Raw genomic sequence first — 16917 nt, forward strand, 5'->3', positions numbered from 1 at the left:
ATTAAAAAGAAAGAAAGAAAGAAAGAAAGAAAGAAAGAAAGAAAGAAAGAAAGAAAGACACAATATTATAGACATCCCTAAGGGACAAAGTTTCCTTTTAGAAGGGAAATTAGAAAAGTCTACATTGAGATCTCATTTCAGCCAGCCTAAAAAGGATGGATGGGTAAGGCTTCAATAGGCACTAATAAGGGCAAATATGCTTTAAATAGAAGGACTCTGTATGTGCAAAGGCACCAATTCAAAGATGCATATGTAATAAAGAGTGATTTGGATCACTATCTGGTCACCTCAGCTAAATGTGCCAGTCAGGTTCCATCATGCAAAATGAGTTATGTTTATTCATCTGGAATTTTCTATTAAACCACTTGCCTGTATTGATGAGTTACTATGATCTACTTGTTTTCATCCAATAATATTTCATAATAAATGAGAAAATTAGGACAGATCCTGTTACTCCATAGTATTTTAATTACTTTGTGTCAAATGTTGAAAAATGAGTATGCATTATAGGTGGTAACATACCACTAGTATCATTAAGTCATCTTGCAGCCTCATTTTTCTAACAGACGTGACCAAATTGTTGAAGGGTACTAAACTTCCACAGAGACAGGTGGCTTGAAGACAAGTGAAGCTGAAAACCACTGGCACCCATTATATCTCTTTTTAAAAAATAGATTTTCTGAAAAAAAATTCTAGAAAGAGAAGAAAGGAGTTGTACATGTTAACCTCCATTTGCTAACCCTAGATTCATCTTCTGTCCTGTCTTTTTATTTCCTGCTGTGTGTGGAGGGGCTGACCTCTAGAATTGCACCCACCCCTATTTCTCTGTCTTCTGGCTTCTATCAGATTCACCCAGGGCGAATCACCAACAGAGCGCAAGAGAAAACAGAAGCACAGCATATTTTACCCCACTCCTGACCTGAATCAGCACCACAGTTTTAGCAGTAGCTAAATCACTCCATAATTGCTGCTCTTATTGGCCATCTCTTGCTCTGTGGTAACAGCATTTGCTGAGGTCCAATAATGCTGTTTCCTTCCCTTGCCCATTCAAAGTCATACATACCCCTTTTCACCACCAGATTGACTTCACTAAATCCTTCCTCCATCAAATTTTCTCCAAAGAAATTATTTTGAATGAAATTCTGAACTGAAACCCTCATCCACTCTTGGTAAGTTAGCAAAATCATAGAATCATTTTGGAACACTGCTTGTCTGCATCTACAGAAGTTAAACATAATTGTATCTGAGAACCCATCAATTCAACTTCTAGATGTATATCTAGCAGTGTGTATATGTGTACCAAATATATGCACAAAATGTTCATGGTAACATTAACTGTAAGAGAGTCTGGAAATAATATATCCACTAACAGAACTCATAAATACATTAGTGATGCATTCTTAGAATGGAATATATATAATGTCAAATAATGAGAATGAATAAACTACCCCATGTGACCAAAAGGATAAATCTCATAAACATAATGTTGTAAAAGATATCAGAAATTGTGTTTTTAAAAAATTAAAAGGCTTATATCCCTGGGCAGGGAGAAGCAGCTTTGATGTGGTTGCCAATGGCCCCAACTGGATGCAACCTGTCAGCTGCTCCTCTTTTTACAGCTAGAAATGCTGCTATCTGAACAAGTAGGGAGCAGTAGGGGCAGACACATGGATAGGTTCTTCCTACTTCTCCTGTGCTACAATTCCCTCCTCTGCACCCTGGAGACTCCCCCCCCCTTTTTTGATTTATTCATGTGTTTATCTAATACCATGTTGTTGTACAAAGGCTATGCATGGTCAAAAATGCAAAGACTTTGATATTGGTATAAAGGGATGGAAAAAGGTAAGTGTCACAAGCTCTTATTGCCAGTGGGCCAGGCAGGTGACAAAATGAAGAGGGCCTGGAGGAGCCATTTTCTCCCTAAGAGACAGACATGGCACCTACTTCAGCAGACCACTGCATCAAGGGAGCTCATGCCTAGGGTTGTTGGATCTCCTTTCTCAAAAGGTGACAGAAGTGGCCATCTCCTGGCTTAAAATATCAGAAACTTAATTTTTTAGAAATTTCAGGTTTGGACCTCTGATGTTAGAAGTCATGCAGTGGTTTTCCTTGGAAGGGTGGGAATGACCAGGAAGGACACAGGGGGATTGCTGGGAAGGTTCTCTGTCTTAGTCTGGGCTGGTTACATGGGTGTGTTAGTTCATAAACATTTTGAGGAGTCATACATTTATGTGAAAAGGTTGGGAAGACGTCTAAAGTCAGAAGCATAGACTGGGGCTATTTCTCTTAAACTAGAGTAATATTCACATGTATTTTAAAATAAAACTACCTTTCATAAATTCTTCATATCCTGTGTAATTCAGCACAAATGGCTTTAGATGTAATGATCCAGACATGTTATAAAACAGAGACCAGAATGAAAACAAACAAAGCTGAGTGCTGAGGCAAATAGGACCTGTGGATTGGTTGGGAGCCAGGGAGGTGAAGGTGAGTGTAATTGAGCCAAGAGTATATGGGGAGGTTCTTGTACCTTTATCTAACTCAGGTACTTGCTTGTGTGTGTGTGTGTGTGTGTGTGTGTGTGTGTGTGTGAGGTAGAAAATGAGTGCCTTGATTGCATTTATATCGATAGGGATGAAAAGCATGTTTTAATTTGGGATACAGTGTCCTAATGCTCCTGTGCCATTTATAGGAGTTTTAGGCTGGTGAACATCACTTATGGGCACAAAATAGGGCTATGATCTTAGCAAAATTTTATTTAAACACAGCAGAAAGATAGATTTTAGAAAGTAAGACTTGATTCCTGGTTTTACACTTGTACAAAAATATAAAAACTAGCTATTAGATGTAGGTCATTAGGATCAGTCCATATATGTATTGTTGCATTTATGCCCAGTGATGTCCCTGCTAAATGCATATAATTATACTTATTTACCATCCATAAAGGTACATGTCTCAAGCATTATCTTCCTCAGAAGCCTATCCTACAGAGGTGAACCCCATGACTTTAAAATGGTCCATCTTCCTTCACCTCCATCATTATCTTACTTTGGTATTGCAGAAATTGTGACCTCTGTTTGGGTTTATATCTGTCCCGTAGTTACATTGTGAATGACTTTAACAAGGAATTGCTCATCTCCCAGAGTCCTATTCAAGTTACTAGCTTATAGGAGGTTCTCAGTAAATGTTTGTTAAGAGAATGAAAAAGATATGGACACTGGAAGTAAGAGAGGCCAACTTCCCCAAGGGCAAAAGTCATCCACGTTGAATTTGAACCCAGCTCTTTCTGATTCTAATTCCAAGCTTTCCTAATAAATCACACTAAATGGACATCAAACCTCACTGCATTTGTCAATTTCTGGTATTGAAAATGGAAAGCATTTTGTCCCTAACACTTTTACCTCACATTCACATTTGGATTTGCATTGGGCTTTCAGGTGCCAGCCAAGGTTCCTGCTGTCCAGGAAATAATGCATATGGGCAAATGCCAGTTTTATGTAATTTAGGAGAAAGAACTGCATTTGAGGTAATTTACATAAAAATAAAATTTGTGCCTGTCCCTACAGAATAGGCTCTGGTCAACAGAGCACAAATCAATCTGTTTGCTCTTAAATTTAAATTTCCATAAGTCATTACATAGTTCATAATCACATTGATGTAACTGAATTGAATTTGCAGAGATTATTCTGTGTGAGAAGGGACTTCCAAGCTATTTAAACTGCTGCTATTCAATAGATAAGGCCTCTCAAATATGACCTCTGTTTTATATTAAATTTGTGACCTAATTTTCATTTTTCTCTGGGTTTTCATTTTGTCGGATGAAGAGGTCTTAGAAGATTTCACACCCAGTACTTTTATACTTGCAGTTGCAGAGAGAAGGATAAAGAAAGATATACATTCAGATGTGCTGGAAGAAGGTGTGGTAGCAAATTAGTTAATCAAATGGACATATTTCATTTTGAATATGAGCTCCACACATAGTAACTCTTTGTCTTTAGACAAGTTGCTGAGCTTCTCTAGGCTTCAACTTCCCTCTCTGTATTATGCAAATGGTATTAAGATTTACCTCGCTCAATTCTTATAAGAATTGAATGGAAACCTAGGCCAGAGCTTGTTAAATGGTAAGCAATCTATTTTTAGCCAGCTCATGACAATTATTGTTGTCATTATATAGCTGTTAGATATTTGGATTATTAGTTCTAAATGTCACATATGCAGAAAAATGAAACAGCTGGAGAACAGAGGAAATTAGGAAAGATCCAAGCAAACTGCTGAGCAATTAGTTTCAGGTTTGTTTTTTTTTAAGATTTTATTTATTTATGTGACAGAGAGACAGCCAGCGAGAGAGGGAACACAAGCAAGGGGAGTGGGAGAGGAAGAAGCAGGCTCCCAGCGGAGGAGCCCGATGTGGGGCTGGATCCCGGAACGCCGGGATCACGCCCTGAGCTGAAGGCAGACGCTTAACGACTGAGCCACCCAGGCGCCCCTCAGGTTTTTGTCATAATAATTCTTTACATTTTCCTAGCATCTTACACATTTTAAAACACTTTATTTCATTGGGTATCTCAAAGCAATCTTTGATTAAAAAAAATATACTGTTTTTGGTATACTATGTGCTTTACTAGGAGTATATTATTCTTCTAATTGAACAGTTGAGGAAACCAGCACTCTTAAAGGTTAAATGAATTCTCTAAAGTAGGTAATAAACTGGGACCAAAACTTGAGCGTTCTAAATCTCGAGCAAGTCATCTTACTATAAATGAGCTTTGCGCTCCTCGCCTTTTGAATAAGTAAGTGGACAAAAGTGGAGGGGTCTTACTGGTTGTAGGGTTGTGACTCCAGTGACTGACCAGAAGTGAAAATGGGGAGGCAGAATTTGGGGATGTATCAAGTATGACACAAAAAGTCAACAGTTGATATAGTTTTCATGCCCATAACTAATTCCTTATGGAATAGTACGTAACTCCTTCCTTCACTGATTCTGTATTTCAGTACAAAATTATTGAAGTACTACTATGTGCAAGACACTGTGTTACTACACTAAGTGCTATAAGGAATTATAAATAAATTTCACATGCATCTTTATTTTCAGGTACCAACATCCTATGACATGTGTTAGAAGTTTTTAGACAGTAGAATTCTTCTTATTAAAACAAAATCTTATATGTTAGCCCCTATAGAATATAGATGAAAGTCTGTGAATTCCTTTAGGCAATTTGGTTCTTTATTGGCAGAAAATATTTCATTGTTTATGGACTTCCTCAGATACCATCACAGAATCACAAGAACAAGTTCCATGTAGTAGAAAAAAAGAAAGGAAACTATTTTAAAGAAGTTCCACCTTTTTTTTCCTTTTTTTTCTTTTTTTATGTTCAATTAGCCAGCATATAGTACATCATAAGTTTTTGATGTAGTATTCAATGATTCATTAGTTGAAACTGGAGGAGATTGTGTCAAGTGAAACAAGTTTCTCCTTTATCTAAGGACAACATAGTAGAAGCAGTAATCGTTGAATAAAATTCTCGAAGAGAAGTTTTTTTTTGCATCAGTCAAGAGTGAAACCTTGAAGGCCCAGCTTCCCTGATCCATACTGAAATGATATTTTCACTAGAAACCTTGTGCATCTGATTGTTAGTAGTTATTATTGTTTTTGTTAAAATTATTCTCATAATTCAGCAAAGCAAGTGGCTAGGATGTTAGATGAAAGAGACACAGAGGTGGAACTTTTGAGAGATTTTCTGTGCAAACAACCATGAAAACCTATGCTTCCCTGGGAGTGTTCCTTGCCACTTCGATTGCATCAGGAGCACTGTGAACAGGAAAGCATGGACATATGCACATGTGCCTCTGAGTGTCCTTTATAATTACTACGTCCATTGAAAGAATAACTCCCCCATAACTCATAATTGACCTAAGGCATCTCCCCTGAAATCTCTTATTTATAGGTATAATATTGGCTGTTAATTTGACAACGTTAACACAGATACCAGGAAAGAATAGTGTCTACCTACCCAAGGATTTAATAATGAAGTAAGTAAGTGATGCAGAGTGGAGACTGGGTATCCAGAATAAATAAACCAAAGAAGAAATAGACAAAGGGATTTAAGAAATATCCCAACAATTCTGAGTTTCTTTGATATTCTGCTGAGGCAAGGTGGGTGGTTAAATTCAGAACCGTATTGTAGGTACCTGCATATTGGTTGAGCTGTGTATATGTGTATATTTTTCTGTTAATTGCTAATGAGCAATGATTTAGAAAAAGAGTTCTGAAGTTTGACTACATGGATTTGTCTCTGAACTCTGCTCCTGGCTAGCTGAGTGACCTTGAACAGATTACTTAACATCTCCGTGCCTCAAATCCTAATCTTTAAAATGAGACTAATGATAGTAATTATCTCAGAGTTTCATGAAGATAATAAATGTAAAATGTAAAAAAGAGTTGCTAGTATATGTTAAGAACTTGGTGTTACTATATTAATGATAATAATTATAATGATAATAAATAATGTGTAACACATTATTTTTATATATAATATTATATACATATATAACAATAATTAATGTAGTAATACTACACAACAGGCTTTGTGGCTATGAATCTTCCAAGTTAATTTCCTTTGCAAGTACATTTCAGGACTTGCGCCCTTCTTTCCTCATGTAAAATCACAAAATTACATGTATCAGAAGACATAATGTTTTCAAACCTTTTATTCTCAGTAATTCGCTCACTAAACCATGCCCCAAGAAAATAATGTGACATATCTAGAAGCTTTTTGCTCCAATTTTAATTGCAGGATTGGGATACTATACCACCATTAAAATCAAATATTTAAATTATTTTTAGCCTTATTCTTAAGAAGTACAAAGATGTATAACTGGAATTATATTTAAAAGGAAGAATATAAAATACTTTTTCCCCCTCAACTCTATTATTTTTCTAAATGTCTTATAATCATTTATTAGAATATATACATGTGCATATGTATATGTATGTTTCCAAGTCAAAAAAGAAACTACATAGGAAGTATCTAAATAGATTTTAAAAGATCTAAATCTAAGTTGACAAAACTGAATCCTTCAGTATGGGGAGGAAATTTGGTCTAAATTTTCTTAACATAATTTAAATGCTTACCAACATTATGGTTCAGGCTCTGATTATCTCTTGATTAGTTCAGTTTTCCCACAGTACATTTCATACTACACCAGGCCACAAAATTTTCTGTGATCAGATAAGTTTGGCACAAGCTGCAAATTCTATTTCGTTATTAGAGATTCACAACACATATTAGCATAATAAAGTTTTACATTTTCCTGCAGTTAAACATACACGTGCACTTTTTTTACCCTTGCTGAAATTTGGATTTCCAAAATGTATTTGACAAAGGAAGCTTTTAAGGAATATATTATATACAAACATTCTGCGCTCTTAGCTTCCTGAATTTTACCAAGAATACAGAAATTTATCAGAAAAGTGATGTGCACATATAACGAAGGCCTATTTGCATATTTCAGCATAACTTCTCTTGGTCCTTTTTTTTCATTTTAAAAATTTTATTATGTTATGTTAGTCACCATACAGTACATCATTAGTTTTTGATGTAGTGTTCCATGATTTATTGTTTGTGTATAACACCCAGTGCTTCATGCAATACATGCCCTCCTTAATACCCATCACCGGACTAACCCATCCTCCCATCCCCCTCCCTTCTAAAACCCTGAGTTTGTTTTCCAGAGTCTATAGTCTCCCATGGTTCCTCTCCCCATCTGATTTCTCTTGGTCCTTAAGCAGGTAGAGGAGAGAAAGTAAGGGGAGGCTTGGGATGGTAGAGGTGCTGTCTGTGACACTGTCTAAACTTGGCACAGGCTTCTCAGGTCTGAAAGCTCACTTATTTCTGGGCCACAATTTTTAATTCTCTGAATCGGTGTTACCTTTCTTGAAGAACTTAACCAATTAATGACGAATTTCAGCTTATGGGAATGTGTACAAACCTCAGGCTGTCCTGGTTCATAAACAATTTAGGGATCAACAAGATCACACTTTCTTCCAAGGGAATAAAGCAATGTCAAGGACAAGTGTCTGAACAATATTTCCAACTTCAGCTTTTCATTTTTCTAGAAAGCCAATAGCTTGATGAAGAGGAGCCACTGCTCTGTGGGCATGCTTAGGAACATGCTGCCCTAGTCTATTAAAATAGACTGGAGCAGTTCTTTTTCCTCCCTTCTCTCTCAATCCCAAACCAGCCCTCATAGAACTAATGTTTTGAAAATGAAGAAACTGGGATGCAAAAAAAGAAATGACTTTCCAGATATCATTCATCGGAAGGTGGCAAGCTAGAACTCTTTCATCTTTCACTAAGCTTTAATTGAAGCCCTGATATGTATACAGACATAGATAGAGATAGAGATAGATATATAATACACGTATATAAGATGAATTGAATGTGAATACTTTCGTCATGATGCTCACTGTGTAACGGGGTTCAAAAAATTAAACAATCAACCATTACTCAACTATTACTGTAAGAGAAGTAGCACATGATTATTCGAATCTGTTCAACACATATTTATTAAATGCCCACTATACGCTTACCCCATCTAGATGTTACCCAGAAAAAATTAATGAGATAAAATCTATCCTTGAGGTGCTTATGATTTAATGGAGGAGACCAATATGAACTGATCATTTCAATATAGTATGGTAATGATAATAGTTAACATTTTTTCAGCGCTTACTACTTAGTAGGTATTATTCTAATTATTACAAGTGCATATATTATTCAACCCTCATAACAAAGCATAAGGTCAATACTCCCCTGAGTATAGATATGGCTAATGGAGCAGAAAGTGGTTAAAATAACTGGTCCTAGGTTACCCAGCTAGAAGGTTGTGGAGCAGGAAGTTGGAGGCAAGGATCTGATTCTAGAGCCTATACTATTAGCTGTATGCCAAGCTGCCTTTAAAACCTCTTAGAAAAACTTCAGCTCTGGTAAATATAGGACTAACACACCCAAAATCATTATAAACACTTAGGACTAAATGCTGTTGTTCAGGTAGAGTGATAAAAGTCCTAGTTACGTAGGAAGCCACATTTTATTCCTGTTATTGGATATCCTGTTCAGCTTAGCATTTTTCTCAGATCCTCAATTTATTTCAATAAAGTGCCACCATAATGACTGCATTAAGATGACCCAGGATGAATTTGGTAGTCTTCCACTTGAGAGTTCATGGCTGTGCTATGATCTCATATAATGATGTATGAGAAACATAGGCAGAATACAGAGTTCTCACCCTAACACAGGATTAAATGTGATCAAAATAACTTGTCTTTCTTTCTCTGATCCATTTCAGACACAGGATAACTGTAAAGGACAGTATGCAGAGCTATGGTCAATAAAAAATGGTGCACACTGAGAAGGCATCCAGCAGAGCCAGCTAAGTCCCTCTGGTCTCAGTTAGTGGTATTTGATAGTGTTGCCTTTGATGAACATGTGATGGCTTGGGCCATGGATTGTCAAAGTCACAAGGCTGCCAGGCTGCCAGGTGCTAGCTTAAGTGAGGAATGTGGGGAAATTCAGGCTAATAAATGTTAAATGTGTGCAGAAAATTAAGTCAGGGCAGTGCTGCCATAGAGGGAATAGGGGTTTATCTAGTTGTTCTTGTCACAGTGGTTTTGTCATTTATTGAAAAACTGATATCTATAACTATTTTATTATTTGCTAATACTGTTGTAATTTAAATTAAATTGTTTTAGTAGTAACGAGCTTTTAAAAAGGGCAAAATAATATGTATAAGAATTTATAAAACCTAGAATTTCTCAAGAAAGCTGATAATGAAGTATAACTTGGACTAACTAGTTTTGGGTTCTGAATATCTACCATAGGGCTTGAAGTAATAGCAACAACCACAGGAGAGCCAGAAGACATATCACTGCTGGAGAAACATTAACATCTGCTCTAGCAGTTTGTTTTTACTTTAGAAGATTAAGCTTGAAGACATCAGTTTAATATGGGCAACAGCAAAAGCTGCCTTTATACATCACTCTCTGAAGCATGGCTTTCAATGACCTTAGATGATTGTTCTGCAGAATTAATTTTGCTCACTTTTGTTTCCAATAGTCTTGTAGAGATATGTGTAAAGTGCAAAAATAGCTGGTAGTGCACTGATTCTGTTTACAGAAGAACTTCACACTTAGCTGAAAAGGAGGTCAGTTTTATATGAGTCACATCTAAGGCTTCTAGAAAATCAATTAATTTGTTTTTAGTAGTGGTTCAAATTTGCCTCCAATCGTAGAATTAACATAAAGTTTTGAAAGTTTATTCCATTAAAAGTAAAACAGCTGATATTATTTTGAATTTTCTGTAATTTTGGCTAAACAGTTGAACATGAAGGTAAAGTTATTTATTTTTTTGCAGTTATGTTTCATATAGAAACTCATTTGAGCATCACTGAACTACTCAATTAGAAAATCTGGAGACTATATTCTGTAGGTCACTAAATTATTAAAGAAATTTTAAGGAATAGATAGTGCTCATAATTGGTGTTAGTGCACAACACTAATTATGAGTTAATTATTATTAACACCAACACTTAAAAAAAGAGATTTTAAAGAAATATTAAGGAATAGATGACGTGCTCATAATTGGTGTCAGGGCACAAATAATTCATTAATTTATCTAATTACATATTTACGAAAGTGTAAACTAGAGATGTCAAGTTGAAAATATGTTTACACCTAAACAATAACTTCAAAATTTTAATGACAAAACTGATATGGACTAGAAAAAAAAAAACTTGAAAATGGCCTGAATGTACAAAATACCTCTTCGCTGCTCTTTACCTATAAACAAAAATAAGTAGAGGTCTTAATTTTGTTTGTATTTTGAACAAAATTGTTTGAGGATCTTTAATTAAATATTATATTAACAGAGACCCCAAGATTTAGCTTTGAAAGCTTTTGGCAAATTGCATTTATTGAGGACAGATTGCAAAGGGAAAAACATGAGGTTGATCTGTATAAGAGCAAGGGAGGAACTAAAAAATTTGAACTAGTTGTTGAACAATTATAAGTGTACATTGACAATTTTATAATGGTGTTTGGGATATATAAATTTGAGGGTGAGAGTTTTCTTTTTTTAAATTAGATATCCTATTTTAATTGCTTATGTTTTTTCGCTTGACCAGAACAGAATAAAGATGAAAAAGTCTACAATTTCATAGCCTATAAATTTGGCAATTCATTGGGGTCCCTGGGTGGCTCAGTCAGTTAAGGGTCTGACTCTTGATTTCAGCTCAGGTCATGATCTCAGGGTGGTGAGATCGAGCCCAGCATTAGGCTCCATACTGGGCTTAAAGCCTGCTTAAGATTCTCTCTCTCTCTCCCTTTGCCTCTCCCTGCCCCCACCTCTCTCCCTCTCTAAAGCAAAAGAAAAAAGAAAGAAAGAAAGAAAGAAAGAAAGAAAGAAAGAAAGAAAAGAAAGAAAGAAAGAAAGAAGAAAGAAAGAAAAAAGAAAAATTGGCAAAACATTAAAAACAATTATAAACAAGGAATCTGTATCTGTATATGATGACTTTTTTCTTCTAAATACGATGGTACAAAAAGAGTTTGTAAATGTATGCAAAAAGAAAATAGTTATGAATATATTTGAGCTAATATATTTATACATTTAAATTAGCAAAATTTTAAAATTAGAACATCTAGCAGAATTTGATTTAAATTAACTATATAACTCAATACCCATAGAGAGACTATTTCTCAATTGAAGTTGTTATATTTATATTATATGAATATATAAATAAACTGCTGTATAATATTTAAACATTGATATTAAGATAAATAAGTTAAAAGATTATAACCATAAAATGCAATGTTAAAGAAAATTGCAGGGAATTTTATGACAAAATTTCAACTAGTAAGACTATTTCATTAAAAAACAAAAGTATGCTCCATCTAAACCCTCTTTTTTGGGAATTTTTATTATAAATGGATGTTAGATTTTATCACATGACTTTGTTGCATCTGTTGAGATGATAATATGATTTTTATCCTTCATTTGTTAATGTTGTGTATCACTTTGATTTGTAGATATTGAACCATCCTTGCATCCCTGGAATAAATCCCACTTGATCATGGTGAATTATACTTTCGATGTATTGTTGAATGCAGGTTGCTAATATTTTGTTGAGAATTTTTGCCTTTGTTCATCAGGGATACTGGCCTGTAGTTTTCTTTTTTTTGGAGTGTCTTTGTCTGGTTTTGGCTAATGCTGACCTCATAGAACGAATTTGGAAGATTTCTGTCCTCTTCTATTTTTTAAAATAGTTTGAGAATAGGTATTAGCTCTTTTTAAAATGCTTGATGGAATTTACCTGTGGATCCATCCGGTCCTGGACTTCTGCTTTTTGGGAGTATTTGATTATTGATTCAACTTTGTTACTAGTAACTTGTTTGTTCAGATTTTCTATTTTTCCTAATTCAGTTTTGGAAGATTGTATATTTCTAGGAATTTATCCATTTCTTCTAGATTGTCCAATTTATTGGCATATCATAGTAGATTCTTATAATCCTTTGTATTTCTGTGGTGTCAATTGTTATTTTCCCCTTTCATTTCTGATTTTATCTATTTAGTACTTCTGTCCTTTTTTCTTGATGAGTCTGGCTAAAAGTTTATCAATTTTGTTTATTTTTCAAAGAACCAGCTCTTGGTTTTATTTCTTTTTTTTTTTTTTAATTCTCCATTCGTTCCACTCTGATCTTTATTCTTTCTTTCCATCTACTAACTCTACCTTTGTTTGTTTGTTTGTTCATTTTATAGTTGCTTTAGGTCTAAGTTTACATTGTTTATTTGAGATTTTCTTGTTTCTTGAAGTAAGCCTATATTGTTATGAATTTCTCTCTTAGAATTTCTTCTTCTGTACCCCAAAGATTTTAGAATGTTGTGTTTTCATATTCATTTGTCTCCATGTATTTTTTGAGTTTCTCTTTGATTTCTTTATTTATTCATTGGTTGCTCAGTAGCATGTTGTTTAGCCTCCATGTGTTTTGTGCTTCCAGTTCTTTTCTTGTAATTGATTTCTAGTTTCACACCGTTGTGGTCAGAAAAGATGTATGATATGATTTCAGTCTTCTTAAGTTTATTGTGACTTGTTTTGTTGCCTAACATGATCTATCCTGGAGAATGTTGCATAGAGAATATCTATTACATAATAAAAACAGATCTAAGATAATGATTAAACTATATGAATATATTTCTAAATAATTATTTTTACGTGACAGCTATGATTTAGATATTCAATATAAGTAGTTTATAAAAATATACTTTGCTTCAATTATGAATATATTCATTTTAACTTTAGAAAAAATAGTTGTGAAACAGCTTATGAATAAAATATAAACTTTATCACACTTCTTATTTGCAATCTATCTTGGGTAGAAAGACAAAGTAAATGGTTATGCTAGGTGTAGAAAATAGGAGGTGCTTAGGATTTGAGGCAAAGGAGGTTTCAGCATATTCTGGTATATTTTATGATAGTTTCATGTGTACTTGAGTCAAAAATGTCATACTTTCTTAAAACTTGGGTATTTTCTTTGAGGCAAACATGTTTTTTTAAAATTTTTTTCTTTCACTTACATTTCATAGAAATCTTTATTTCTCACTAAACATTTGTTGTGTTTCTCATAATTTAGATAGTCTAGACTGGCCCTATTTTATAGTACACCTAGAATTACTATTTTATACAGAATCTGTTCTCTAATCTTATGCTTGTTGATAGAAATCAAAGGAGAAGAGAAACAGCAGCATTATATTTCAAATAATAACATAATATGCCCTTACATAAGAATGAGATTTTGGATGTATTCGTTTTTTGGCACTGGTTCTAATCCTCTGTTCAACCCTGTTTTCAAATGTTTGGAGTCATGCCTATATGGAGCCAAGGACAGGAAGGGTCAGCTTCATGAAAACATGAAGCTGAAGGCAAAGAGTATATCCTGGAACACCCTGTATCCCCCTGGCTAATTTTCTTGGGATGGATGATTCAAACAGGTGCTACGTCCCTGAGAAATTTAAGGAAAATTTCTGGAATGCCTGATCATTTAGGTGAGGAAATCAAGGCTCAGCACATTTGAAGGGTAATAATTTGGAGGTGGTATGACTCACTCCAGACATTGACACATAGCAAAACCAAGTTATTACAGTATTCAATTAGAAGTGCTTCACAATATAGAGTGCGAGGGTCTATTATTTTTCAATAAGTTATCAAATGCTGGGATTATGAAATAAATACTCATATTTTCAGAAAAGACTAGTTACATTTATTGGTTGACTACAACTTAGATGCTTAACATAGTCTATGCTTTTCCTACATGCTATTAAATGCTATTAAATGCTATTATTAGCCATTAAATATGAAAATCAGAAACTTTAAATGTTTTCACCAAAATATAGCTATTTTTACCTCAGAAATAATTCTGTCAATCAACAAGGTTTTGTTTTTGCTTTTCTACAGGTGTCGAACAACCAGCTTGACTTTTTCCCCCATTGAATTGATTAAGTTGAATTTAAATAAATTTGAATATATTGCAATGTTTTCAATCACAACCTTATTTTGTCAATAGTTTCTCTTGTTTTAAAATTTTTAATAAACAGGATCTTATAATTTGAGCTCAAATACAAAAGTAACTGCTTTATGGATTAAATGGAATTATCTAATTTAAATGGATGTGTAGATATAATTAAAACCTTATACTAGTGCATTTATACAGCTGCAGAGTTTTGCATCAATATTTTTAACCTCAAGGTTGTAAGTAATTATGTATAATTGGTTTAGCTTCTATTAAAATAATTAGATTATAGTGATGCAATTTCATATGTGTGTGTGTGTGTGTGTGTGTGTAGTTAATTTTTAGCAATTAGCTTTCTCATAGATTCTATCAGCATTGTAATTTGATTTTTGCCTCCAGAAAGTTACTGATACTATGTTTAGGAACTCTGTTGTTTGAATTGCTCTGTTGGAGAGTACAACATTCTTTACCTGGCCTGAAGCAGATATACTCTGACCTGGACCACATTCAAATATATTTTATAAATATACAGTATCAAAGTATAATTATTCTATTGAATTATTATGCTACACCTGAAACTAATATAATATTAAATGTCAATTATAACTCAATAAAAAGGTGGGGCATGAAGGAATTTTGGGGGGCAGTAGAAGTGTTCAATATCTTGTTTGTGCTGTATACCACAACTGTACTCATTTGTCAAAACTTGAATTATACACTCAAAATCGTTGAATTTTATTGTATGCGAATTGTACCTTAATAAAACTGACCAAAAAAAATGGAGCCTTTTGGTCATTCAAAAGTAACAAAGAACAAGAATTAATTAAATAGGGGAGAAAAAATATAATTGTCCTTTTCTTCCAAGCTGATAAAATGATTGTTCTAAAGACTATTTACATACTGGCAAAACAGACAACGTAAGTCACTCCTACTTTTGTGCACCTGCTCTTTTTTACAGTCTTCTGACGTGGAAACTTAACACTTTATTTAATTTCTAATTTTACAGATCAGTTTCCCATTAGGAATCTAGAATGCCCTATAGAGTGGTGTATCTCAGTATATCTAACCATAGCATCCTTCCTGGCCATGTTGTATGTTTCTCTCTCTCTCTAAATCCATACACACATACAAAATATACACACATTAATTGCATTATTATATATTCAAAACAATATAGGTTCCTTAAATTTCCTAATTGTTCAATACTGAGCTCAACCAATATCAAACTCCCGATCTAATATCTTTCTATGAGGAGCATGCATGATAACATCCACAGTAAAAATGCCAGTATATTGGTCTCACACACACATATATATGTGTGTATGTATGTGTATGTACATACATATGTGTATGTATATAAATATCTGAAACCTAATCTCTGTATGTTGAAAATACTAGAAGACATTATTTTTCTCTTTCTTGCAAATAATTTTGTATTTTTCCAAAATTGTTTTTGTTTAATTTCCTTGTTGTATTAATATTTTTTCTTTTCCATTCTCTTTATATTTTATTTGATCATCAGCATTTTTTGTTAAGTACTATATGGAGGGCTTTCAAAAGTATGCCCCACATTTGGGAATTTGTAGTTTGAGGCTGAATGTACAAAACCCCAAAATAATCTATCAGTGTTTTTCAATACATGTGTACACACACACACAATACCACAACATACCAAATTTAATATAAAAAAAAGGTTGATTGATTCAATTCCTATTATTTAGAAGATCAAATTTACCCTGTGAAGGTACAAGGTAAGACAGATGCCAACATTTCTAACTCAGAAATTCCTACTGGCAATCATTCAATCAATCAATAAATACATAATATCAAATTTAATTACTTTATCCCTATATACATATGTAGTTTTCAACTAGCCATCATTACTTTGTGACTCATTCTCATTTTTTTCCTTCACTTTTAATACTCCCTAAAATGTACTCTTCAGTATAGTTTGACTACTGTCATGATTTCCTTTATATATTTTTTTGTTTGTATGTCTGCTTGTTGTATTTTTGTCCCTTTCCCATGCAAATTTGTTTTGTTCCATGTAGAAAACAATAAAATAAAATGGTCATCCTATCCCTCAAATTCAAAGTAAGAGTCTAAGTTTCTCTTCTGCTTCTTATGTATTTTTGTAAAATTCATTCTAATTCTTTAGGTGTCTTATTGTCTTCCATAAACTCAGAATGACAACTGTCCACCTTACACTGAAGTTGTGAAGATTAAATTAGGTAATGGGTTTAGAGATGCTGAGTGAACCATCTGACTTTAAATAGGCCTTCTTTGTTCCACTGTGAAGTTCTGCCTTTTTTATAGACTTATATATTTACATGGAAAACCTGTATTATTGCTGTCAT

The 16917-nt window shown here is 33.9% G+C and overlaps 1 long non-coding RNA gene across 2 annotated transcripts in view; it reads left to right on the forward strand.

Annotated features, from left to right (window-relative positions):
* LOC123002061 (uncharacterized) overlaps positions 1-16648 on the forward strand; it is a 69432-nt gene extending 52784 nt beyond the window's left edge. For both annotated transcript variants that reach the window (XR_006411572.3, XR_008960982.1), the window contains exon 5: positions 14506-16648. This is a non-coding gene — a long non-coding RNA (uncharacterized LOC123002061). The remainder of the gene's footprint in view (positions 1-14505) is intronic.
* Positions 16649-16917: the final 269 nt, after the last annotated feature.

Source organism: Ursus arctos, unplaced genomic scaffold, assembly GCF_023065955.2.
Source record: "Ursus arctos isolate Adak ecotype North America unplaced genomic scaffold, UrsArc2.0 scaffold_22, whole genome shotgun sequence".
Classification (NCBI taxonomy): domain Eukaryota; kingdom Metazoa; phylum Chordata; class Mammalia; order Carnivora; family Ursidae; genus Ursus; species Ursus arctos.